Below are 26007 nucleotides of genomic sequence, written 5' to 3' on the forward strand. Positions count from 1 at the left end.
GACCCCAAGATCAAGAATCACATGCTCTACCAACTGAGCCAGCCAGGTGTCCCTAGTTTCTTATATTTTTATTTGTACCTAGAATATCATAGTATCACCTGAGAGTATCATACGAATTAGTTATGAACTGACCATGCTAGAGGCTTACAGGAGTAGCCCTGTCATCTCCTGAGAGGTAAGGTCAGAGGTGGTCAAAGGAGGCAGGCCAAACTCACTGAGTATTTCCTACCTCTTCTTGGCTCTCTCAGAAGCACATTATGTACATTTTTGCCTTTATTTTTTTGAGATTTATTTATTTTAGAGAGAGAGCAAGCACTTGCACATGCACGTGATGGGGGAAGAAAGGGCAGATGGAGAGGGAGAGAGTGAATCTCAGATTCCCCACTGGGTGTGGAGCCCAATGAAGGGCTCAGTTTCACGACTCTGAGACCATGACTTGAGCCAAAATCAAGATTGACCGACTGAGCCACCCAGGTGCTCCCATTATTGCCTTTAATCCACAGAACCACACCATCATTATCCATCCCCCTTTTTTTATATAGATAAAGGAACAGAAATTCAAAGAGGTGAAATAACCCTATCCAGGTCACATAGCAGGTAAGTGGCAGAAATGAGTCCATTTGTTTTGAAGCCCATGGTCTTTCTAAAGCACCACAGAGCCTTCCATGTCAATGGGTGGTGCTGGATGAAAGGCAGCAAGGACTAGGTGTAGACTAAATGCCTAAAGCACCAGGAAGGCACCTGAGAGAAGGCACCTAAGTGTCAGAAGAGGTGAAAGTGAGATGATAAATGGTAACTGACTGGCAGTCTTCATGAGATGAAAGAGGTGCCTGCCCACTTTAAAGGGACAGCTGATGGCTGCTACCAGCTGTTGCTATGTTAGCACCTGGGCCCAATGTTGCCAGATCTATTACTTTTTCTATAAAAGCTAGCAATATGGGCGCCTGGATGGCTCAGTTGGTTGAGTGACTGCCTTTGGTTCAAGTCATGAACCTAGAGTCTCTGGATCAAGTCCCACATCAAGTCCCTCCTCTGGCTCCCTGCGCAGCAGGGAGTCTGCTTCTCCCTCTAACCATATCCCCTCTCATGCTCTCTCTGGTGTGCTCTCTCTCTTTCTCAAATAATAAAAAAATCTTAAAAAAATAAAAAAAGCTCACAGTATACATTTTAATGTGAAATGGCATAATTGCAAAATGCTAGGAACAAATTCAGGTTTTCTTAAAACACCATGCAGGCCAAATGAGCCACATTGATCAAGGAAATTTGCCCCAGGGGCTACCAATTTGAGACCACTAGCATTGATCCCTAGGACCCAGGGAGTGGTCTGTAGTCTTGCTAAATGAGAGGTGGAAAGGATTGAATTAGCTTTTGATTGAGCTCACTGAGGGAAGAGATACCCTAATCTAAGAAAAAGGGAGGCTTATTCCAGGGCATGGAGGCACATTGGAGAAGGGAGTATGACTCAGCTTTTCCAGAGAATCTTCTTAAAGACACCAATAATTAAAGCAACTCTAAACATATCAACCCCCTGGGTTTGCTAATGCATTTTTGCATTTAAGCATTTTTGGGTGAATCATCATTGATAGATATGCATGCTCATTAGAAGCCAGATTATTTTAATTGTTTTAATAGAAAACAGCTTAATTAATATCATAAATACAATTTTATAAAAATGCAAAAAAGCTGACATAATATCTGTGGAGTAAGTAGGAAGAAAGGGCCAAAGACTTTGACAAATTTATTCAAAACCGCACAATATCAGTAAAGCAAACTACACTTAAAACTTACCGATACATATTTTAAGCACAAAGCTCTGGTTTAAGAAACACAGAAACAGTTGCAGGAAACACTGAGGGATCAGCTGATGGAGGAGAATGGCAGTTGTACAATCCATTTCATCTTCACCGTTGTGGTTTTTCTGACGCTGAGATCTGCAGCCATGCTAAAGCCACGGAGAAGACAGACAGCGGGCTTGAACCTAGGTTGGGAAGGTTCAAGAGGACAGTGAAACAGAGGAAGAGAGGCCAAGTGGGGGCCAAGCTATTTACACTTGCTAAGGTAAGGAGGAGGTAACAGGCAGGAAGATGAGGCCAAAGGCATGGGGGACATGGACAGGTAGAGAAAGATGTTAACAAAAACTTCCTAGACATGCTTACACTATTCATAATATTTTATATTTTAAAGTATGCTGTCATTTTCAAAGCATTTTTAAAAATAGACTTTATTTTCTTAGAACAGTTTTAGGTTCTCAGCAACACTGAGCAGAAAGTAGAGAGATCTCAGATAACCCCTGCCCCCACACATGCACACCCTCCCCAACAAGAGTGGTACTTCCATGGTTATGGATGAACCTACATTGACACATTGTTGTCATTCAAAGTCTGTAATTTACACTAGGGTTCACTCTCATTATTACATATTCCATGGGCTTGGACAAATGTCTAATAACATGTTTTCACCATTATAGTATCATGCAGAAGAGTTTCACTGCCCTGACATTCTCTGGCTCTATTCATCCCTCCCTTCCTCCCAACCCCTGGCATCCACTGATCTTTTTACTATCTCCATAGATTTGCCTTTTCCAGACTGTCATATAGTTGGAATCAAACAGTATATAACATTTTTCAGAATGGCTTCATTTAATTAGTGATATACATTAAAGCCTCTCCCCCATCTTTTTTCATGGCTTAATATCTCATTTCTTTTTAGCATTAAACAATTTTCTGTTGTATGGATTACCACAGTTTAGCCATTCACCTACTGAAGGACATCTTGTTTGCTTCCATGTTTTGCCACTTATGAATAAAGCTGTTAGAAGCTCCATGTTCAGATTTTTGTCCGGACAGTTCATTTTAACCTTCATATTCTGAATACAGAACAAGTGTTCTAAATCAATTCCTAAGAAGTCAAATATAACACATGAAATCAAAGGATTTATCAATTTGACTGGTAGAGTTTATCCTTTGAATATCCTTTGAAACAAGACAATATGTTACTATGTTACAAATAAGAAACTCTAAATTGATGATTTCAACAAATGCTTTGAGGAACTGACTCTATTTGGTCCTTCCCCCCATCTTCTCCCTGCTCCACCCTTTCTCAACTCAGAACAGTTAGCATGATACATTGGATCAAACAAATGCTTTGAGGAACTGACTCTATTTGGTCCTTCCCCCCATCTTCTCCCTGCTCCACCCCTTCTCAACTCAGAACAGTTAGCATGATACATTGGATCAACGGATGTGTAACCAGACTGTCTGTGTTGTTTCTGTTCGAATAATGAGCCTCTGACATTTATAAGCAGTATAATTTGGAGCAAGTTACTCAACATCTTCGGGCCTCTTCTTCCTCATCTGTAAAGCAGGAATTTTTAATAGTGTCTACCTCATAGATTAAATGAGTTTATATTTGTAAACTCTTAGAATAATTACCTGGCATGTAAGTGTTAAATAAAATGGATAATACGTACATGGATCTCTTGTATGAATTCTGGTCTCCCAGGCCTGTATAGAATTCTGAATTGTGCTGTTGAGTCAAACTCTCAGGTCTGCAATTTGATTTTATCCCACTTACAAGCCAGTAAGTTAGCCTTTACTGTTTCACGGATGTTGAAAGAAGATGTGAGACATCTCAGTCAGAAAGAAAAAACTGTTTCACCCACAGCACAAGATAAAAAGCATGAATTGTTCATATCAATTCCTCTTGCCCCCAAGTTCCACCAGCGTAACACCAAGGAGCCCCCAGATAGAGGCCACACATGCAGTGACTTTGGGTTCAGTGGGGGTATGGTGATCTTGGGGAACCCATTGCTTTTCCAGCAAGCAAAAAGCTAAGTCAGTTTCTTTGTCCCAGAGGGAGATGTTACTTTATCTCTCAAGAGTGCTGCTGTAGGGGCTCCTGGGTGGCTCAGTGGGTTAAAGCCTCTACCTTTGGCTCAGGTCATGATCCCAGGGTCCTGGGATTGAGTCCCGCATCGGGCTCTCTGCTCAGCAGATGTCTGTGTTGTTTCTGTTGTTTCTGTGGCAATGACCAGAGCCTGCTTCCTCCTCTCTCTCTCTCCACCTGCCTCTCTGCCTACTTGTGATCTCTGTCAAGTAAGTAAATAAAATCGTAAAAAAAAAAAAGAAAAAAGAAAAAAAGAAAAAAAGATTGCTGCTGTAGGGGCACCTGGCAGGCTCAGTCAGTAAGGCATACTATTCTTGATGTTGCAGTTACGAGTTTGAGCCCCATGTTGACCATATAGATTACTTTAAAAAAAAAAAAAATAATAAGATTGGTTGCTGCAAACATAACCATGAGAAATGGCTTGGGTAAAGAGTGATGTGGTAGAAGGCCTCTAACATGGCCCATAATGGTTCTTGCCTCCTGGTCTTCACTCCTTGGTGTAATCACCTCCAGCAGACTATGGGCTAGACTTATTGACTCATTTCCACCTAATTTAATACAGCACAAATGACAGGATGTTGCTTCTGAGTTGAGGTTATAAAAAGACTGTGGCTCCTATCTTGGGCACCCTTTCATGTTCTCTCTCACTCACTCTGAGGGCAGACAGTTACATTGTAAGCTGCCACACTGAGAGAACTGCACTGCAAGGAAAGGATGTCTTTGGCTAACAGTAAGAACCTGAAGCCTGCCAACAGCTGTGTTGAGTGACCTTGGAAGCAGAATCTCCTTTATTCAAGATTGGGGATGACTGCACCCTGGCCAACCCCTTGACGGTAGCCTTATCAGAGACTCTGAGGCCAAGGGCTCTCAGCTAAGCTATGCCCAGATTCCTAGTCAACAGAAACTGTCAAAAAAAAAAAAAAAAAAAAAAAAAAAGTATTTGTTGCTTGAAGCCTCGGTGTTTTGGAGTCTTTTGTTATGCAGTGATAGTTATGGAATATGAGCTGTGAGGGCCTTGCACTCTTGGCATATTGGCCAAGACGTGAAGGGGTATGAGAGACCCATAAATAACTATTCTCAAACAACAGGGTAAAGCTACAAACCAGGAACATGATGCCTTCTTCCCAGAAGAGGGCTGACATGCTTAGTGTCTAGTATGTAGGGAGAGGCATATGCTAAAACTAGAAACTAGAATTTGGAAGGAAGCCCTAAGCTGGAACTAGCCTGACCAATCTCAGAGCCAGTTTTTGAAGAATTTTGCTTGCTTGAGGACATAGTGCAGGATAGAAAAAAAAGGCTTCTGCTCTGTGCAGGCAGTAGGAAGCTAGGTAGGTTGTGTCAAATACTGAAATGCCTACTCTGCATTCAGTGAACCAGATTATCTGGTTGTATATTATTTTCTGTCCTCATTTGCCTTCTGTTCATCTGAATCCTTTGTAAACTTTGTTTAAATATTTTCCCCAGTCTTACTGGTACCTAGAGGAATTAGGCGTCAAATGCTTGATTAAAGGGGAAACAGTGCCCCCTGGAGACCAGAGTGGCAATGTCCAGAGACCACAAGAAGCAGAAGCTAGGCTAGGCAAGAGAAATGTAAAGTTCTTTGTAAATATTAAGAACAGGGATGGGTGCCTGGGTGGCTCAGTGGGCTAAGCCTCTGCCTTCAGCTCAGGTCATGATCTCAGGGTCCTGGGATCAAGTCCTGAAACTGGCTCTCTGCTCGTCAGGGAGCCTTCCTCCTCTCTCTGCCCTTCTCCTCTCTCTGCCTGCCTCTCTGCCTACTTGTGATCTCTGTCAAATAAATAAAATCTTAAAAAAAAAAAAAAAAGAACAGGGACGACTGGGTGACTCAGTTGATTAAGCATCTGCCTTTGGTTTAGGTCATGATTCCCAGGATCATGGGACCCATCCCCCCATCAGGTTCCTTGTTCAGCAGGAAACATGCTTCTCCCTCTGCCTGCCACTCCCCCTGCTTGTGCTCTCTCTCTCTGATAAATAAATCTTAAAAAAAAAAACCATAAATTAATGTCAAGAACATATTTAATTAAATAAAATCTCTTATCTAAAGCTTGTAAGAAATTGGTATGAGCCTTTGTAATGAGGTGTGGTGATGGATGTTAACTAGACTTATTGTGGTGATCATTTCACAATATATATGTTAAATCATTATGTTGTAAACATGAAACTAATATGATGTTATATGTCAATTACAACTCAATTAAGAAACCCATTCAGTCAAAATTTTAAAAAGAAATAAATTGGTATGGAAGATTTCTTAGCATGATAAAGAATTTTTTTTTTTTTTCTCAAAGAGAGTCAATTTTATTCACTACATAATGGAAGGCCAGCAGTATTATTCTTAGGAACATTGGCTTTGTAACAGAGAGGACTTCCTTTTATTAACTGTGTGCCCTTGGCTGAGCCTATTTTTTCATCTGTAAAACAAAGATAATGTCTTATTGGATTATAGAGTTAAGTAAGATTATGTGTATTATATCCTTAGTACTTGATAAGCACTCAGTTATTATTATTATTTACTACTACTACTACTACTACTACTACATGAATGAAATAAGAGTGTTCCATCTGCTTAATATTCTCCATGCCGGTAATGGAATTTTCTGATAAGAAGAATTTACAGAAGACATAAATTAGAATAGAGGAAGGAAGAATCTATGGGAAATAAAACCCAATAATATTAATAAAGGTGTGGGGGAAAATATAATCTTTTAAAACTTTCATTCCAATTTATAGAGAGTTCTTACAAATATATAATTAACATCACCAGTCTATTGGATAAGTGGTCAAAGGAGATGATAAAGAGTTTTAACATGTGTTACCTAACAACCTACTTAATGGTTAAGAAATGCCAAGTGAAACAACTTTCAGGCCTACATACCTTGTATTTTTTTTTTTTTTGAAGATTTTATTTATTTATTTGACAGAGAGAGAGAGATCACAAGTAGGCGGAGAGGCTAGCAGGGATGGGGTGGGGAGCAGGATCCCTGCTGAGCAGAGAGCCCTATTTGGGGCTCAATCCCAGGACCCTGAGACCATGACCTGAGCTGAAGGCAGAGGCTTAACCCACTGAGCCACTCAGGTGCCCCTCACATACCTTTTAAGGTCTCAGATATAAATGAAAAATAAAAAGAATGGGTCTTGGAGAAGACATAGGAAGAAGGCTTTGACCATGGAACACCACACAACTGACTTTGGCACCCACCAGCTATGAGTGCAGATTTTACCCTCTCTCTCTGCACCTAAGTTTCCTTATCTGTTCATATGTTAGCCATAGCATATTATAGATTCATTGTGAGTATTAAATGAGAAAAGTCATGGAAAGCACTGGCTCTCACCAATTGGTCTCATCATTGTCATTGTCATTATCTTCATCATTGTTACTCTGCTGATGTTATTATAGGCAGAATTGGAAAGGGGGCTAGCCCCTCAGGAAATTATCCAGAGCAATATGTACTAAGAGCCATAAAGTTTCATAGACCTTTTAAATCTGTTTTACCCATGTAAAACATGTAAAACAGATGTTTCCCATGTGTGGGAAGAAATTTAAAGGGAAAAAAATTACCTGATTAGAGATGTTTATAGCAATGCTGATTATGACCATCAGAACTTGGGAACAACCTAATACCAAGAAATAAGGGAGAGTTAAGTAAACAAAGTATAGTAATACAAGATACTAAGTACAAAAGGAATATATAAAAATCATAGTTTTACTATGTATCAGGAAGAGCCAGTTCAAAAATAAAATGGAAAATGACATATTTGTAATAATCACAACAATAAAATACCTAGAAATAAAATTAATAAAAAATATTCAAAACCCATTAAAAATTGTGTTTTACCGAATGACATATAAAGTATTTGTAAATGGAGAGTCATATATGGATAAGAAGCGTCAACATTTTAAAAAATCAATTCTCCCTATATTGATCTATAAATAAAATATAATTTTTATCAAAATCGCAGTGGAATTTTTTAAATTTAAAAGTTGATTCTCTAGTTTATCTGGAAGAGTAAATATTTCAAAACAGCCAAGAAGGTTTTGAAAAACAACAGTTAACAAAATAAGAGTTGGCTTACAAGACACTGAAAGAACTATAAAACTATGTAGTAAACAGGATAGTGTGAGACTGATCAAAAAATGATGACTGGATGAGGTGCCTGGGTGGCTCAGTGGGTTAAAGCCTCTGCCTTCAGCTCAGGTCATGATCCCAGGGTCCTGGGATCAAGCCCTGGCATCGTGCTCTCTGCTTAGCAGGGAGCCTGCTTCCTCCTCTCTCTGTCTCTGCCTGCCTCTCTGCCTACTTGTGATCTCTGTCTGTCAAATAAGTAAGTAAAATCTTAAAAAAACAAAACAAAACAAAAACAAACCCTCACTTTGGGCACCTGGGTGGCTCAGTCAGTTAAGTGGCCAGACTCCTGATTTCAGCTCAGGTCACCATGTCAGGGTCCTGGGATCAAGCCCCGCATTGGGCTCCACACTCAGCAGGGAGTCTGCTTGAGGATTCTCTCTTCCTCTCCCTCTGCCCTTCCTCCTGCTCGCTCACACACTCTCTCTCTCTCCCAAATAAATAAATAAATCTTACTTGTATCTTCCTCCAACACCACCGTAACTTTCATATAGCAAAAGAGACCATAAAGTTAAAAGATGAGTGACACACAGCAGAACACTTGCAGACTGGGTAATAAAGGGCTGTTATTCATTATATACAAAGGGTTCTTTTAAAATAAGAAAAGGAAAATAAAAAATAAAACACACCAGAAGGCATACACATTGCTGAGCAAATAAGCGTGTGTTCAACCTCACTAGTAATTAAACAAGATGGCTCCTTTACCTATCAGCAGCAGTATACCAAGTAGGAATGGTTGGGTGAACAGTCAGTAGGAAGGAGGGCAAACAGTCAGAAGGTACACTGTTTGTAGAGAATTTTCAAAATAATAAACATATTATCATGCTAAGTCTAAAATACACCATTGGTAGAATATTCTTCCCCACAGGGGCAGGCTGCTCCCACTGCCTCAAACTTACCAGGCCCCCTATTAGAATAGGAAAAATAGAAAAGATTGCTAGCAACCTGTGTCAGTATATACCCACACACTGTTGGTAGAAGCATACAGCTTTTTTTTTTTTTTTTTTTTTTAATGGCAAACTGGAAGGACTTTATCAATGTTTTAAATGTGTGCTTCCTTTGACCCAGTAATTCTACTTTTTGAAATCTGGAGTACTAAAATATCCCTAATGTGTCCAAAGATATGGGTACAAAAAAGATATATGTACAATAAACTTTGTAAAGAGGACAGTTTGGGATACAACCTACATATTATCCACTAGGGGAATGGTTAATAATTTATGGTACATAACAGGATTCTCTGGAATGTTTGGGAGATTGGACTAGATAACACCTCAGATCTCTCACAATCTTACAGTTTTATGACCTTTGATTTTAGGCTTTGGAGAACAGTTCCAAAAAAGAGGCTTCAAAAATAATTAAAGCAATGATATCATTAATGGAATAACCATGCACTTCCTTAAGATCATCATTTAGAAGAGGAAATTAATATTTTAAAACATCTTGGAGCACTTGGGTGGTTCAGTCAGTTAAGCATCCAACTCTTGATCACTGTTCAGGTCATGATTTTGGGGTCATGGGATCAAGCCCCACGTTGGACTCACACTGGGCATGAAGTTTGCTTACAATTCTCTCTGCACCCCTCCCCACCCCTCTCTCCCTCTCTTAAAAAAAAAAAAAGTCTTACTTTGAAATAATTTTATATTTGGAGGAGTTGTAAAGATAGTACAGAGTTCCCATTACTCTTTATCCAGTTTTCCCTATGCCAACACCTATATAACCATAGTATTGTCAATAATATGTATGCACTATAACCTGTTGAAACAGCAAAACCAAAAGAACTAGTGATCTAGTTCTATTTACTGCAGATAATAAGACTCTGCTCCATTGGCTACAGAGGCTAATTATAGCGAAGAAATCAAAGTCATCCTTCTCCGAGAGACCAACACTGAGGTGAAGGAAACATGCATTGTTTGGCCACTGCTTTTTCTGTGCATCCTAGAAGTGGAACAAAACCTGGCTTTTTATTAATGCCAGTTCAACTATTTTTAATTTTCTAATTTCTGAAGTGAAAAGGGCTGAGGTTAGCAAACTGAAGCATTATCTTAATTGCTTTTGAAAACATTTGAGAAACTGCTATTTTCAGATTCTGTTAATTTAATAACAGTAGACAAATCACAGTGAGTAAGCAGGTCAAGAACCTGAGAATACTGAGTGATAAAATTAAAACATTAAGCACAAGCACTCTTATTTAACAGCTTGCATGTGCGTGCCAAGTGTGGTGAGTGTTTATGGTTCACCAACTGTGTTGTATGCCAGACACTTCAAAGAACATTCCAGAGAGATGGTCTGACTTACTGGAAGTTTAAAGGCTCAAACCCCATATTTTATCTTGTTTTTTAAAAAACAGTTTTTATTATAAAATAGTTAGACATTTTACAGGATTAATCCAGTTTCTACAAGCCAACAACATAAATTTTAAAAAGGAAAAAAAGAAGAAAAAAGGAGAAAAAAAAGAAAAAGCAGTAACGTGGATTAAGAGACTTAAAAGATCTAACAACCAAGTGGTTATAACTCTATCTTCCAGACCTATAAACAGTCTATGATGGTCACCACAAACTGTACAAAGGATCCTTTACAAATGAAGTTAAAGTCTGTTTCACTTGCTGTTGTGGTTTCAGTAAACTCTCTGAGAAGAGGGAGACATACTCTGAGCTCACCAAAAGCCCCATTTGCAAAAGTTGCTATGAATGGTATCCCTGCTTCCATTCTTGATCTTCTGCAGTCATTCTCCACCTTCTAGCTAGAGTTATATTTAAAACCATAAATGTGGTCACCTCCTTCTCTGCTTAACACCTTTCAATGCATTCCAGTTCCTGGGATAAAATCAAAAGCTCTGACATGGCTCATACAGCCCTCCGTGAACTAGCCGACGCCTCTCCTGCGGGCTCTCCGCTACTCACTAGGATCCAGCCCTGCTGGCTTTTTTCAGCCCTTCAGCTGCCATGTTCAGTTCTGGCCATGACCTTCTCAGAGCTGGTCACTCCTCTTGGAACGTCCTTCCACAAAACATCACAGGACATGCCCCCGCCCACTATTTTCTTCCTTACAGAAACAGTTCTTTTCTCTTCTAGCAATTTTCACAGCTTACTTGGTTTTATTTATTTCATATCTGTTTTCCCACTCTCCATGCGTATTTTGTTTATTGTAATATAGTCAACAATATCCAATTTTTAATGAATCAGTTCAGGAACATTTCTTCCCCAATTCCAGTCCCATAAATATCATCGAAATGTTGAAATTTAGTTTTGAAATATTGGAGAGGGCATTTGGAGAATATTATCCCCCAAATTGGCTTAAACTTCAGAAGAATTATGGTTGAGGGATGGCAGGGGAGGGAGAGGGGTGAGATGGTGCAACTCATGGTGGGGGCATTTGGGAAGAGAAATATCAGGGTGTAGCAAATGATGATTCGGCTGCAGAGCAAAAGCTTACAAAAAAGAGATGTCACCACCACTGTGATTCTCTAAGTGTTTGGATTCATAAAATTCCATTTCCCCATGATGCCTTTTCCCTTCAGTCAGTGCCCTGACTTCCATCCTAGTTCTCCGCTGTGCAATGAAACACTAACAGGAGGAATTAGCGGTGGAATGCTGACAACTGACCAGAATCTCTCACTTCTAAGCCAGCGAGCAAAGGCTGGCAGAATATATGCAAGAATATACAGATCCATGATCACAGGGAGATTTTAGCAAACTTCTTTGAAAGTTGAGGGATCGGGTATACAAAATTTGAACAAGACGCTTAACAAATTTTAGCCAGTGGATTTATATATAACTGTATACTGTCTTAAAAATTTAACACCACACAGTGCTTATGATGTGTGAGGCACTGTTGCAAATGGTTTATAACTACTGGCTCATTTATTTATTTATTTTTTTAAAGATTTTACTTATTTATTTGAGAGAGACAGAGAGAGTGAGTGAGAAAGAGAGCACAAGCCAGGGGGAGAGGCAGAGGGAGAAGCAGACCCCCCACTGAGCAAGGGGCCTGCCGTGGGGCTCAACTCCAGAACCCTGAGATCTCAGAACCCTAAGATCCTAATCTGAGCTCGGCAGCCCCTTAACTGATTGAGCCACGCAGGCACCCCGCTATTGGCTCATTTATTTTTTTTTAATTTAAAAAATTTTTAAAGATTTTTATTTATTTATTTGAGAGACAGAGATCACAAGGAGGCCGAAAGAGAAAGGAGGAAGCAGGCTCCCTGCTGAGCAGAGCGCCTGATGTGGGGCTCGATCCCAGGACCCTGCGATCATGACCTGAGCCAAAGGCAGAGGCTTTAACCCACTGAGCCACCTAGGTGCCCCTTGGCTCATTTAAAGAGTACATATTCTTTCTCAGGTTATAAGGAAAAGTCGTAAAAGTGATCATGTACTGGGTCCCAAAGCAAGTCTCAACGAATAATGAACGTTCAGTATCTGCAGATCTAATCATATGTAGTAAAGGGACAAAAACATGTAACACAGCAGGTTTCAGGGAGAGAAGGGAGTGGGTAAAGCAAAGAAGTAATAGTTTTACGTAATATGTTTTATTTGAGATGAAGGAAGGAAGGAATGAAAGAACAAAGGAATGAAGTGGGAAGAAGGGAGAACTATATGGTCCAAAAACATAATCTGCATACGTAATTTAGAGAGCTAAGGATGAGCAAGTGGGTAAAATATTGACACTTGGGAAACTGTGAAAGGTGTGTGGAAACTCTAATATTTTTTCAACTTTTCTAAAAGTCTGAAATTATGTTACAGTTTCAAAGAAGGTGATAACAATTACTCATCTCAAAGGATGGGTAAATAAATATCACAGTATCTTTTTTACCTTTTAAGCATTTAAAAATTAAGATAGAAAAAGAAAATTTAAATCAAGCAAAACAAGTTGTCTGTAAGAGGAACCCCAGGTGTCAGAAGAGATGAGGCTGTGGTTCACCCACAGAAGACTGCCTTTGAGTTAACGGAAACAAGGAGCTCTCAGGGGGTCTGCAAGTAGAGGGGGCCGTGGGCTTGGTGCCCACTGTCCCCTGGAGTCGCTGGCCCTGTGCAGGGAACAACCTGCCCAACTCTTCAGCCCTGACTGCATATTTCATTGATCGACATTTGGCAGTTTTTCTTTCTGACAGGATAAATGGATTAATCAACATTAGGACACACCTAAAATTGTTTACCCATTAGTCCACTCCTGTGCATGTACGCCAGTGTTGCCAAGTCCCTATTTATAGGATGCTCATTGTAAATTAAGCACTGTACAGGGATATAGTAGTAAAGTATAAAAATAAATACAACATGTGGCCAAATGCTCACCCTGAACCCACAGTCTGACAGAGAAAGGCAAGGCATGAGTGCCCAGGGTAATTCTTTATACTTTGTGCCAGAGGTTAGACTTTCATTTTGCTGCCTCATTTCATGTCCATACCAATTCTGTGAAATGGATTTTCATTATTCCTATTTTATACATGACGATTCACAGAGTTTTTTTTTTTTTTTAAGATTTTATTTATTTATTTGAGAGAGAGCAAGTACAAGCAAAGGGAGGAGCAGAGGGAGAGGAGGAAGTAGGCTCCCTGCTGAGCAAGAAGCCTGATGTGGGGCTCGATCCCAGGACCCTTGGGATCATGGCCCAAGCCAAAGGCAGATGCTTAACTGACCCAGCCACCCAGGCGCCCCAAGCCCAGAGAAGATATTAAGTAGCCCACAAGAACACAAGTACCAGGTGACAAAGTTTAGGCCTGTCCAATTCCAAATTCCATGCTCTTTCCACATTACCATGTTTATAAAAGTCACAGAAACATAAATACTGTAAAATTTCACTTACTCCACACTCTTAGGGATGAGTCATGCTGGACAGATGAGTAAGTAAAAGGCCGTTCTCTAGGCAACATTATTCAAAAGCTTCTAAGGTTAGAACAGAGAACACTCCAGAAACCTCTGGGAAGAGGATTTTTTTTCTTTCTTTCTTTCCCTTTCTCTCTCTTTCTTTCTTTCTTTCTCTTTCTTTCTTTCTTTCTTTCTTTCTTTGTTTGTTTCTTTCTTTCTCTTTCTTTCTTCCTTCCTTCCTTCCTTCCTTCCTTCCTTCCTTCCTTCCTTCCTTCCTTCCTTCCTTTTCTTTCTTTCCTTCCTTTCTTTTCCTTTCCTTCCTTCTTTCTTTCTTAGATTTTAGTTACTTACTTGAGAGAGAGAGACAGCGACAGAGATAGAACAAACATAAGCAGGGAGGAGAAGGAGAAGCAGGCTCCATGCTGAGCGTGGAGCCCAACTAGGGGCAGATGCTTAATGAACTGAGCCACCCAGGCACCTCGAGGATTTTCTTCCCTGGATTCTTTTCCCTCTTAGGCTTCTGGCATTTGAAGCCTAGGATACCTGGTGTCTGACATGTTCTACCTGAAAGCTCCAGAAGGTGCCCAAAGATTCCCTTTTCCTTTTTTTTCCCTCAAAATACAAACTGAGACAGACTGGTTGTTCAGAAACAATTTTGGTACCTACAAAGGGAGAAGAAAACAAGAAATATTTACAGCAAATACAGCCAGCATAAAAGCAGTTGGATTTTAAAAGCAGTTTTCTGATACCCACAGATTGGATTAGAAACCCACTCAGTCCTGAATGGTGGAACACTGCCTCTTGGCCCCAAAGGGTGGTATGACTCTGCAGGCCTATTTCTCATCTCATTCCTCCACATTTTTCTACCTTCTAGTCAGGCAGCTTTTGGTATTTGTATTGTCCTTAGTCCTAGAAATGGGCCTAATAATATATTCTATTTCTTCCATATAGAACCACCCTTAATTTTAGGTTCCTCATCTTTATAAGAAGGGAATAAAAGGTGGATCAAATGGAGAGATCATGCAGGCATATGGTACACAGTAAGCACTCATGAGTTATTTCTCTTCTCTTCCTTATCTCTGCACACATGCATCATACCATCATCGTCGACAACCATTGTAGCTAATGGTTGAACATTTATTGTGTCCCAGGCACTGTCCTAAGCACTTTACGTGCACCAATTGGTTTAATCCTCACCACGATCTTACGAGGAAGGTTCAATGAGCACCTTCATTTAATGAAGACACTGATGCACAAAGAAGACAAGCAAGCTGCTCAAATTCAAAAGCTGGGACTCAGTCTAACCAACTGAGCTCCAGAACCAGCACTTCTAACCACCATGCTATACATGTAAGGGACTCTCCTGTGTTAGTTAGCCATCTAGACCTTCACAGATCCTTCTCCTCACTTTGCCTAAAGCTGACACCAGAGCAAGAAGAGACAGAACAGAACTGAGGGAACATAAAAAAGAGCCTGTGAGTATATCCAATCATATATATAATTTGTGATTAAAGGTACAGCTACTTTATAATATTCAGTACTGTTTGAATTCTTAAAGCAGGCATTTAAAACTTCAAAAATCAACTTAAAAAAACATGTGTAAAAGTAAATTCATTTTGGGCAAAAAAAAATGACTAAGCATAACTAACTTAGGAGAGGGATTTCACATAGGAGGGAGTTTTTTTGCTTGTTTATTTTAATGTCAGTTAAACTACATTAAAACAATAGCTTATCATCAGGGGCACCTGGTTGGCTCAGTTGGGAAAGTGGGAGGCTCTTGATCTTGGGCTTGTAAGTTTGAACCCCATGTTGTGTAGAGATTGCTTTAAAAATGGGACTATTTTCATTTGGGGTACCTGGCTAGCTCAGTTGCTAGAGAGCATGAGACTCTTGCTTGATCTCAGGGTCAGGAGTTCAAACCCTACATTAGATGTGGAACCTACTTTAAAAAAAAATAATTGTTTGTAAAACAATAGCTTATCAGTAAATAGTGAATATTTTCCCATATCATTAGGACAGTGATTAAGAACAAGGGTAAAGAGCAGACATGGGTTGAATTCCAGCAACACCATTTCACTAGCTATTTCAAGTTCTATGTTTTCTCTTCTATGAATGGGAATAATGATACCTATCATCCAGGGATATTGTTAGGCTTAAGACAATACAATCAAGGTGACTAGTACAGTGCCAGATTCATCACAAGCACTCAATAAGGTATTTTTCTTTTTTATGACATCACTGTAATGGCTAGAGTATCTCAGCTCATGGCTGTGCCAGGATTTGTTTAACCAGTCCTGCATTGTTAAAATTTGGAACATTTTCAATACTATCAATAATATAAACAACAGCAAATATTTCCCATACATTTCTAGCTATTTCTTTAGGGTTAAATCTTATAAGTGATTTGTATGTCAAAGAGTATCAACATTGTAAACTTGTAACATACTGGTATATGGTTTTACCAAGTTAATCTTCTAAATATTGAAGGGATTTGGTCAACTCTTACCAATAACAGACATTTTAAAGAAATATGCTAATTTTATGGGTCTCCCAAAATCTCATGTTATTTTATTTATTAAATGTTTCAATTTCTTCTTCTGTCACATTAAAAAGGTCTGAGGCTCCATAAATTAATTAAAGTATGAGACTGGAAGAAAAACAGAAAAATAATTGGGATAAATAAACATTTTAATGTAGCAAATTACAGAAGGGCATTTCAAGCCATTTATGAGGGGATGAGTTTTTCCAGTGGTGTTCAAAGTACATCTTGTGGGGAGGTGGGAATGGGGGTAAGGGCTGCTGGCAAATTGAAGTAACTCTCATTAGTCTACATTTCAGACATAATGGTCTGTTTTACATTGTGAACTTATTGGTAAGTTGATCTGAAGGGTTATGGACCTAAAAATAAAACCAAAAACATATTTGTGCAAGGTTTTGGGGCAACTGGTATTTTGCGATATAAAATAGAGATAAATAAGCGGAATCTCTCTCTTACATCCTGTGTAAAAATACATGTCAGCTAGATGAAAACATTAAATGGAAAAAAGCCTCCATGAACTACCAGAAAATATGGACAAGTATTAACCCCCCTTGAAGCACACTGATAAAAGCAGGGATCATGATGAGAGGCACCATTTCTCTGTGTTGTTTTTTCCTAAAATATATGCCTCTGACACAGACTGAAAATGTTTTTGTGGGTATGCGGGTGTGGAAGTGCTACACGTCAATAATAATGCCAAGGGTGGCTTAGCGTATTAACATCCCTGTTATCTCTATGAGCACTCCCAGATCACCCCCAAAATATAAGGGTAAATAAAGTAATGTGCAAAATGAAAGATGTAACTCATCCTAGTATGTTATGCTGCAAGCAGACTCTTGCCACTAAGCCCTTCTCTCCCCAGACGTTCTAGAAGCATCACTACTTGTCTTCTGGAGTCAGAGTGTCATATCAGCATAGAAAGACTCTGAGAAGTTCTTAGTGGAAAAAGAAGAAAACTAACTTCATTTACTTATTATTTCAAAGTTACTTGACTATACCCCTCCCTTCAATATGATACCTATTAATATCCGTAGAATTTGTGGAGCACACTAGTAAGGTCAGGCTGAAAATTAGTATTTGAAGGAGAAAATGCTCAGCAAGAGGTGTTACTATGAAAGACATATGTCCATTTACTGCTATTTGACCAATGCCCAAATTGAGACCCTCTCCAATGTTGTGGTCTACTGACACCTAGTGCTGATGCTTTAATTTAGTACATACATAATTTCCAATACTTTCCTGCCCACCAAAATAGAAATGTTGCATACTGCATTTATATTCTTGTACATAATTATAATGCATTTTTATCTTGGAATATTATGAAAGGATTTATGTAAATGACCCAAAGGGCTAAGAAAGTATGCTGCCTTGTACTTTTGTTCTTCTCTCACCTATTAAAATGTCTTATGAGACTCTATGTACAAAAAAATGTGTCAAGTAATGCTTTTTCTGACTCTATGTCATATCCATGAAGGGATTCGAATTAGACTGTGTTTAGGGGTCAGCGCTAGAAGGTTCAGATGGAGAGATCAGGACATTCTACAAAAACTCGAGATTGTAACGGGAATGAAGATAGTTTCTTTCAGTAAACTCTTGAACCTATCTTCTTTTATACCAAAAGTACCCTTTGGGTTTTAAATAAAGGGAAAGAAAAAGATGAAAGAAGGAACAGTAATATAACTGCAGTGATAAGCACTCTCCTGCCCCAAGGACAGTGGTTATTTCATCCAACCATTTAAAATTAGTGTTAATTTGAATTGTGAACTGTTGGGCTTATGAGCATTAAGATGCAACTTCTGATCTATAATAAATGTGTCTATGTTTACTTGCACGGGTACAGTTTGCACATTAATACAGTGCATATAATACATTGTATTAATAACTCCCAGGTTTTCTGCAGCTAGTTTGAGATCAGATCACATATTCCAATAAAAACTTTAGTGCTACAAAATCCTGGAATGCCAATTTTAATTATCACCCAGTAACTATAAAGTAGTCACTTATTATAAGATAGGGTTAGCATTTGTGAGTATCTGACTTCTTTTTAATTTTTTATTTTTTAATTAACATATAATGTATTATTAGTCCCAGGGGTACAGGTCTGTGAATCACCAGGTTTAAAACACACTTCATAGCACATACCTTCCCTAACGTCCATAACCCTACCACCCTCTCCCTACCCATCTCCCCCCCGCAACACTCTGTTTTGTGAGATTAAGAGTTTCTTATGGTTTGTCTCCCTCTGGATCCCATCTTGTTTTATTTATTCTTTTCCTAACTCCCAAGCCCCCCATATCATATTATCATATGATAATTTTGACACTCTGACTTACTTTTTTTTTTTTTTAAAGTAAGTTCTATGCCCAATGTGGGGCTTGAACTCAGGACCCTAAGATCAAGAGTTACATGTTCTGGGGCACCTGGGTGGCTCAGTGGGTTAAAGCCTCTGCCTTCAGCTCAGGTCATGATCCCAGGGTCCTGGGATCAAGCCCACATCCAGCTTTCTGCTCAGTAGGGAGTCTGCTTCCTCCTCTCTCTCTGACTGCCTCTCTGCCTACTTGTGACCTCTCTTTCTTTGTCAAATAAATAAATAAAATCTTTTTTTTTTTTTTTTTTTAAAGAGTTAACATGTTCTACCAACTAAACCAGCCAGGCGCCTCACCCCTTGTTAAGCATGACATCTTAATTTAATAGTCTCTAATCTGATTAGTGCTGGCAACCACAAAACAATTCCTGTGTAATTACTAGTAATTCCTGTGTATTTACTTACAGCTACTAAGTTATTCTGAATGAGTGTGTATGTTTGTGTCCACATGCATGTATGCTTTGTGCAATTTGTTTCTTTTTTTTTTTTTTTTTTTTTTAAATTTATTTTTTATTTTCAGCATAACAGTGTGCAATTTGTTTCTAACTGGAATGTAGCACTGGCAGTTGGGAGTGTTGGCTCTTTTGAGTTTGGCTTGTCTAGGCTACTGTGTGACATGTGATGACCCAACTCTATCAAAATAACCATGAAATCTTTAATCATTTTGTCATGATGTCCTTTGGTTTTCACCTGGTACAAAATCCTAAACTCTACATGAACTCAGGCATTCAAAACTCATGTTGTAAGGTGCTCATTTGAGAATTCATAAATACCGTTTTAGATTAGTACCAGAATACCAACACAGGATTTTAAAACATTTTTTGGAGAATTGTGGATTTTCTATGAAGGTGTATGCTTGGATCTCAGTCTCAGAAACACTGCCATGGATGATAGCCATTCATTCACTAAGCAATATTTGTTGAGGCTACTGTGTGCCTGGCACAGGGAATCTAACAATCAACAAACTGCCTGCCCTTATGAACAGCCTTACAGTCTAATGGGCAAGGAGGACAATAGACAAGTAATTATATAATTTCAGATACTGATTAGTGTTGTAAAGAAAGTGAGCAGGATAAGGACATGGGGGGGTTGAAAGGACAGAGGTGTTATTTTCAAGAGGATGGCAGGAGTGGCATCTTGCTGGGGATAACATTTGAGCAGACACTGAAATGATTACCTGGAGGAAGTTTTCCAATCTGAAGAAAATCAAGTGCAAAGGCCTTGAGACAGGAATGCGCTTGGAGCGTTTGAGGACCAACAAGGTCAGTGTGACAGAAGCATGAGCCAAGGAAATAATGTCTGAAGTAGCCAGGGCCAGACCACCCAGGGTCCTGTAATGTAGTAAAGACTTCGCTGGTTCTTAGGGGAAAAAATGGGATTGCAGAAGGCATGCTTTAAATAGACTAGAGGTGGAACATCTATCTCTGGCACTCAGGAACTCAACTCTTTTTTTTTTTTTCTTTTACTCTTCCCATTTTTTAAAGTATTTATTTGAGAGAGAGAGAGAGAGAGAATGGCGGGGGCAGAAGGGAGGGAGAAGCAGAAGGGGCAGAGGGAGGGAGAGAGACTCTCAGGCAGACTCTGAGCTGAGCACAGAGCCCGATGTGGGTCTGGATCCCAGGACCCTGAGATCATGACCTAAGCCAGAACCAAAAGTTAAATGCTTAACTGACTTTGCCATCCAGGTGCCCCCTTTTTCCTTTTTAAAACTGACTTTACTGAGGTATAATTCACACACACAAATGCACCCTTTTTAAGAGTTCAGTTGGATGAGTTTTGGCAAATGTAAACATCCATGTTATCACCATAATCAAGATGAAGAATATTTCCATCATCCTAAAAAGTTCCCTTGTTCCCTTTTATAGTCAGTCCCCATTCCTTGACCCCCACGAGAGTGAGGAACTCACTGGAATTTGGGGAATCACTATTTTTAATGTAGAATTAATAGCTGTAAGTACTTAGATTTGTCCTGCGAACAGAGAGCCACAGCCACATGTGGCTACTTAAGTTTAATTAAAATTAAATAAAGTTTGGGGCGCCTGGGTGTCTCAGTGAGTTAAGCCTCTGCCTTCAGCTCAGGTCATGATCTCAGAGTCCTGGGATCGAGCCCCGCATCAGGCTCTCTGCTCAGCAGGGAGCCTGGTTTCCCCCTCTCTCTCTGCCTGCCTGTCTGTCTACTTGTGATCTCTGTCAAATAAATAAATAAAAGCTTTTAAAAAATTAAATGAAGTTTGTTAACTGATTTGTTAATCAGTTCCTAAGTTGCACTAGCCACATTTCAAGTACCTAATAGCCACATGTGGCTAGTGGTTGCCATATTGGACAGGGCAGACATAGGACTTTTCCATCACTGGAAATAGTTCTGTTTGGCAATGTAGAGATGTAACCAAGTAGAATTTGACCTTTACCATATGAATGTAGGCTCAGCAGCCTACCTTAACTGACTGAGCCACCCAGGCACCCCTCTCTGCAACTCTTGTTCACAAAGTCCTCCTTCTGCCCTTTAAAATACCTTTTTCATGAGCCTTTTGAGAATTGCTCCTCTCTGTCCCCAGTTGCTGTCTGATACAGAAAACGCAAATGCTTTCTGGAGCCAGGCAAGTAATGTCTCAAGGGGACCTGGTATATGATGTTAGAGTAAAGTGCTGGCCACTGTGCAAAGACGTTCACATTAAACAAACAAACAAAAAAAAGTTAAACTGCTACTGGCTAAACAAAAACACATGTAAGCCAAGTTTGGCCACTGCCACCAGTCTGCACTCACTTCTTGGCTAATTCTCTCTCAAATCACAAAGCAGCTGTGATGCAGTGGAAAGAGTGAGTAAACAAGGAAGAAAACCTTCACTGGAAGCCCAGCTCTGCTACTTGCTAGCTGGGTGGTAATAATGATGATAATAATAATGTTAACCTTCCGGAGTTAAATCCTCTCATCTGTATAATAAAAACAATACTACCTATGTCACAGGATTTTTTTTTCCTTAAAAAGATTTTATTTATTCATTTGACAGAGAGAGAGAGAGAAAGAGAGGGAGAGTGAGCACGAGCAAGCACAAGCAGGGGGAGTGACAGAGGGAGAAGGAGAAGCAGGCTCCCCACTGAGCAGGGAGCCCCACACGGGTTTCTACTGATGCAGGGCTAGATCCCAGAACCCTGGGATCATGACCTGAGCTAAATACAGATACTTAACTAAGTCACCCAGGAACCCCTCATAAGATTGTTTTAAAGATTAAGATAATATTCTTAAAAACACCCACCCTACAATAAGCCATCAATAAAATTTTCATAGCATCTGTGAAATTTATTTTCTTGTATTGTTTTGATCAATTATATATTTTATTCTACCTGTATTAATGAACAATTTGGTTGTGACTATTCTTCTGTTAGACTCTGAGTTCCTTTGGGTCAGGGATGACCTCTGTATCCCTTTGAGCTCCTATAGTACCTATTCCAGTAATTAAGTCCATGTCCACCCTGAGATTCAACAAAAGCTTGTGACTCAAAGTCTGACTGGGAGATAAATCTGGAAGAATTTAGTCAACTCTTAGTACAAATGTATATTTCATATAAGAAAGCATGTGGCTAGGGCACCTGGGTAGTTCAGTTGGTTAAGCATCCGCCTTTGGCTCAGGTTATGCTTCAGGGGTCCTGGGACTGAGCCCAGCATCAAGGATCCTTGCTCAGTGGGCAGACTGTTTCTTCCTCTCCCTGTCCCCCTCCTTCCTCTTGTGCTCTCTCTGTAATAAATAAAATAATAATAATAATAAAAAGTATGTGGCTGACTTTTAACAATCCCCAAAGTAATGATTCCTTTCCTTTTCCAATATAAAAGAGAAAAACGATGTTCTCTTAAGTGGATGCCTCTTGCTTTTGTCTTTACTAGTTATGCTAACAGCAATACAGGAATTTTAGAAGTGTCCTTCTAGAAATTTATAGGGCTGGTAGGGAAAGGGTTTCGGTTTTAACTACATTTTGGCAATTCAGATAGAGGTGATGCTGAGATAAAGGTGGTAGAAGAGGTATGTATCAGAGCAGCTAACAGGGACTCAGTTCATTTCCCCATCTGGAATACTGAGACAAGAACAAGAACTATTAAGAATCTCATAAAGTTCTTGTGAAAGTTATGACACAATTAAGGTCATGGAATTTGGGAAGAAGAGGAAGGAAGCATGTATATCTCACATAAGCAGGTTAGAAGTTTTCTGCACTTTTATGGCTTTGTAAGAAACAGCATGTCATATTTTGTCCTAACAAAATTTCCTTATTTTACAGGTACCCATGCCTTCTAAATGCCTATAAAAGATTAATTCACATATTGAACTTAGTATGGTTAGTATCATTGCCCCTTGGGATGCCTGGGTGGCTTGATTGGTTAAGTGTCTGCCTTCACTTTGGGTCATGATCCTGGGGTCCTGGGATCAAGTCCCACGTCGTGCTCCTTGCTTGGCGGGGAGCCTGCTTCTACCTTTGCCTGCTGCTCCCCCTACTTGTGCTCTCTCTTTCTGACAAATAAATAAAACTATTAAAAAAAAAACCAAACCATCATTGTCCCTTTATCTGAGAGCTTTCTTCTTTCTGAACTTCGCATCTACAGACTTGTTAAATAAGTGATTTGTAGGTTAAATGACCTAATTTAACTCCAGAATTGACTGAAAACTCTCTCCTTCCCCCTACTGTGCTTTATGCCAGGGTATTTTGTTTTTTCCTCTCAAAAGAATCATTCTTAAAACTAGTAGAACTACAGTAACAAAAGAGTTTAAAATGTCAGATTTAATTTGGGAAGAATGTTTCTAACTAATCAAGGTTTCATATGGGGACAATGGATTAGTCAAATGGATAGTGCTTGACAAGCCAGAGCAAGGCCACCCATTTCTTCAGTAGGGTTTTGCCAAGTATGATTTTGTCAAGTATGATTCAGAATGACACATTCAGATGCAATTTGAAAAAATCTATTTCACTGGTTAAATGTATCATCAGTACGGAAAATCTGCCTTGGTAATGTCAAGACATAAAAGTGCACGCCAGTGTGCACACTACCATTATCTTTCATTTGCTCTGAAGCTTTCACAATTCAATTCTTTGGATTCTGTATGAGGAGAAAAAAATTTCACTGCAGGTGTAACTTCTCAGTAACAGTAAACAATGATTTCCACTTAATGGGCACATTTAATTTCTCAACTTATAAACAAAAAATCAGTCCCAAGATCACCAAACTGTTGTCAGAATGGAAATAAACAACTTTTCCTGCATGAATTAAGAAAAACTTTATTGAGGGGCGCCTGGGTGGCTTCAGTGGGTTAAGCCGCTGCCTAACCATGCCTCAGGTCATGATCTCAGGGTCCTGGGATCGAGTCCCGCGTCGGGCTCTCTGCTCAGCAGGGAGCCTGCTTCCTCCTCTCTCTCTCTCTGCCTGCCTGCCTCTGCCTACTTGTGATCTCTCTCTGTCAAATAAATAAATAAAATCTTTAAAAAAAAAAAAAAAAGAAAAACTTTATTGAAAATTATCCCCTTTAAGTAACATTACCTATCTTGTATGAAGGTAACATCATTTTTTGCATGGACCAGGAAGAACTGGGTGAGAAAAAAACACTTGAAGAATTTCTCTTTCAAACATGTTTCTTTGGAAGAAAACTGTAGACAATAATTAGGGTGAAAGTCAGCACTAATACTCTTTAGGAGTGTCTTACAGATGGTTCATTTCAAAGCATCAAATTCTATTTACTCAAAAAACCTATAAGGTAAACAATTCCCTTGGCGGGGCAGAAGACTCAAATGACCTCATGGACTGCACTGCTTTATCTGTTTTGTGCCGAATGTTTCAGAAATTCTGAGACAGTTCACTTATCTAAGGTTTCAGAAAGCAAGAATTTCCAGAATAAGTGAAAGGGGCTGACTGTACAATAATAATTAAAACAATACTAGCTTTCAATTAACGTATCAATGTGTTTTGCATGAAGAGGCAGTTTCAAAGCACACAATAAAATAAAGCTGTGCTGCCTTCTTAAGGGTAAACATCTTTACCACTCCTTGAGTCACTAAGAGACTCAGAAGTTTAACAAAAGGTCTGGGCTTAACAGCTCTTTTCTTTTGTAATTAGTGTAAAAAGCACTCTCTATGTCAGAGATACACTAGTGATTTGACTTTGGACAAGTCAGTCACTTAACTCCTACTCTGTTTGCAACAACTGTAAATGGAGTCAACAATACCTGGTAACATATTACAGGGATGGATATGTGGGAGGATGAGATGATATATGTGGACACATTATGTAAACTATAAAGCAATAGTAATGGGAAATTAGTTATTTTATATAAAACTGGTCTAACCTTTCCTGCCTATATCCCTGTCTGCAAAATGGGTACAGATGTAGATCTGAATGCCTAACAGTCACTTACTGGCTGTGTGAACCAGAGGAAGTCATTTCCTTTCCGGACGTGGATTCTAACAAGGTTATTACGAAGATCATATTATATCGTGTATGTAAAGGCTGCGACAGGAATATACTAGAACTTAGTAAATGATAGCTGTTATAACTCTCTGAGGAGAGTGCCGTAAGTAGCAAATTATATCGAATTAAAAGGCTTTGTATGTATATACGACTCTCTACGCATCCAAGGTATTGTTATTTGTACTGTAAACTTTAAAGATGTACACGGAACTGAGAAACAAATGGCGCCTCAGTGACCCTCAGTAGAGAGGGGGAAAAAGGACAGAAAGGGGGGACTTAGGACCTCAGTGGTTTGGAATAGGAGCAGGAGTGAAAACAGAGAAGTGTGGCAGAAAAAAAAAGACCTTAAGACATACTCTGAGAATTTATTGTCTTCCCCCTTTTTTCTTTTACGACCTCCAATCTAGATTAGATCATTTCATTCAATTTACCAGCCCGCCATATCGCTGGACATTTATGTACTGTACCTTCTTTACTGAGAGCCTTTCATTCCCCTCCCCTTCTATGAGTCGAGAACTTCAGACCCTCCGCTTCCGACACCCATTCCCTTTAATTCTGTTTTTACCAAGCTTCCCCGTATCCTCTTCTCCGCCGACGGGGGAAGTGAGGCTGAACGCACCGCAGGGCATCCTAGGAAATGTGGTCTCTCATTCTCTTTTGCTGGCGCCCCAGAAGTGGAAAGTCGACAAAGGCGATCCAGTTAAAACTACAACTCCCGGCAGCCAACATGAGTGACACTCTTCCTTTCTGCCCCCCTTCCTACTGCCTTCCTCTTCCTCCTCTCCGCGGGAGCCGAACCGCTTCGCCTCACGGTATTTGTAGTT

The 26007-nt window shown here is 39.5% G+C and overlaps 1 long non-coding RNA gene across 3 annotated transcripts; it reads right to left on the reverse strand.

Annotated features, from left to right (window-relative positions):
• Positions 1-1721: 1721 nt before the first annotated feature.
• LOC309858856 lies at positions 1722-25914 on the reverse strand. Of its 3 annotated transcripts, XR_014308380.1 has the most exons (4): positions 25651-25914; positions 7466-7521; positions 2762-2898; positions 1722-1978 (listed from the first exon to the last, which is right to left on the reverse strand). It is a non-coding gene; the product is annotated as an uncharacterized lncRNA (long non-coding RNA). The 3 variants fall into 3 exon arrangements; XR_014308381.1 differs by lacking the exon at positions 7466-7521 and having other exon boundaries at positions 2758-2898; positions 25651-25909; XR_014308382.1 differs by lacking the exon at positions 7466-7521 and having other exon boundaries at positions 25651-25896.
• Between the last annotated feature and the right edge of the window lie 93 nt (positions 25915-26007).

This window comes from Mustela nivalis (assembly GCF_964662115.1).
Source record: "Mustela nivalis genome assembly, chromosome: 2".
Classification (NCBI taxonomy): domain Eukaryota; kingdom Metazoa; phylum Chordata; class Mammalia; order Carnivora; family Mustelidae; genus Mustela; species Mustela nivalis.